The sequence below is a fragment of the Orycteropus afer genome, unplaced genomic scaffold, assembly GCF_000298275.1.
Source record: "Orycteropus afer afer isolate SDZICR_OR568_19922 unplaced genomic scaffold, OryAfe1.0 scaffold00317, whole genome shotgun sequence".
NCBI lineage: Eukaryota > Metazoa > Chordata > Mammalia > Tubulidentata > Orycteropodidae > Orycteropus > Orycteropus afer.
This window is the reverse complement of record NW_006921904.1, coordinates 1079093-1080826: the sequence shown is the minus strand read 5'-3', so window position 1 is coordinate 1080826 and position 1734 is coordinate 1079093.

Genomic DNA, 1734 nt, shown 5'->3' with positions numbered 1-1734 from the left:
GCACCATCTTTCTTCCATGGAGTGGCTGGTAGGTTTGAACCACTAAGTTTTTTAGTTGGCAGCCAACTGCCTTAACTACTTTGTCACCAGAGCTCCTTCTCAGAATGACAGAACTTGTGTATTTGGACTTAAGCTTTGGAGCCTGAGGCAAGATCCATTTGTTCTTATCTGAAGTTGTTACAACTTTAAATCCTACCTACTTGCATAAGGATTGGAGGTGATGTACAACATTAAATATAATGTGAAAAAGAACAGTAGAGAGTCATATGAACTTTAGAAGAAGGAACAAATGTTACTCATTACCTGGAAAGAACGGAAAACTCTAGTTTGGCCTTTAATTATTTTATGTGTTTCCTGGAAGCAAAGGAAGACAGGGAAATACATTGTGAGATGCCCTCTGCATAGGTCATTAGAAGAAAGCAGGCAAGCTTGTCTGCAACCTAAGTTTTTTCCCTGGAGTTCTGGTGGTGTAATACCTAAGGTATTTGTCTGCTAACCAGAAGGCTGGTGGTTCAGACCCACCAGCTACTCCTCAGAAGGAAGACTGAGCAATCTACTGCCATAGAGATACCTCCTCAGAAACCCAAGGAGGTGTCTCTATGAGTCGAATTGACGCAACAGCAGTGAATTTGGTGGGTTTTTTTTTTTTTTTTTGGTCGGTTTAAACCCGAGGAGAAATGTATCATGTGACACAATTTTTCAGAGACCTAAGTGAATTGAGTACTTATCAGATGAATGAAGGCTGCAGTTGTTAGTTGCTGTAAAGTCAGCTTCAACTCACGGCAAACTTAGTATAACGGAACAAAACGCTGCCCACTCTTACACCATCTTCATGGTCATTGATCTGATCATTGGCTTTTGAGTCCATAGTTGCAGCTATTGTGTCAACCCATCTCATGGAGGGTTTCCTTTGGCCGTCCATTTCTAGCAATTAAACAAAAGATGCCAAACTCAAGTGCATTCTGACTCATGGTGATTTCCATGTGTTTCAGAGTAGACTGTGATCCAGAGGGTTTTCAATGGCTGTGATCTTACACAAGGAGATTACCAGGCCTTTCTTCTGTGGTTTTGCTGGGTGGATTCAGATCACTCCCCTTTCAGTTAGTAGCTGAGAGCAAACCGCTGAGCCACCCGGGGACTTTGAATAAAGGAGAGTGGATCACAAAACATGTCTTCAAATATGATTCATAAAAATAATTATTTAGAATCAAACTTTCTTACAGCTAAATTTAATCTTCCAAGGGGAATATTTGGCATGATTCATATCTTTGGGGAGACAAAATCTCTAGAAAACTCCCTTCTCCTTGTGATATTTGGAGTGATCGTTGGTGGGAGAACATGCTGAGTAAGCTACCACATGAAGCAGAGCTCATCAATGAGACTTTGGACAGGCAACTGCAGGTCTAGAGGTGATTTGGACTTAGAAGCTGGCAAAACCAAAACTTCTCAAAAGGAAATACAGAAATTTCATTTTGTATTTTTCTAATTTATTTGTTTGTTGTGTCTTCCCTCTTCCCCCTCCTCCTCCTTCTTTTCTTCTCTGGGTTCGTGAGAGGGAAGGCTCAGAAAGGTGGACCAATGACATTATTAACCAATGAAGAGCCGAGTCTCTCAAAAATGGAATGCTACATATTTGTTTCCCTTGTTATCCTCCAGAGAGGGACCAGGTCTCCAGGAGCAAGGTAAGCATGGGTGAAGCACAGAGTAGCAGGCCGGAAGAGCAGGAGAAAGGGG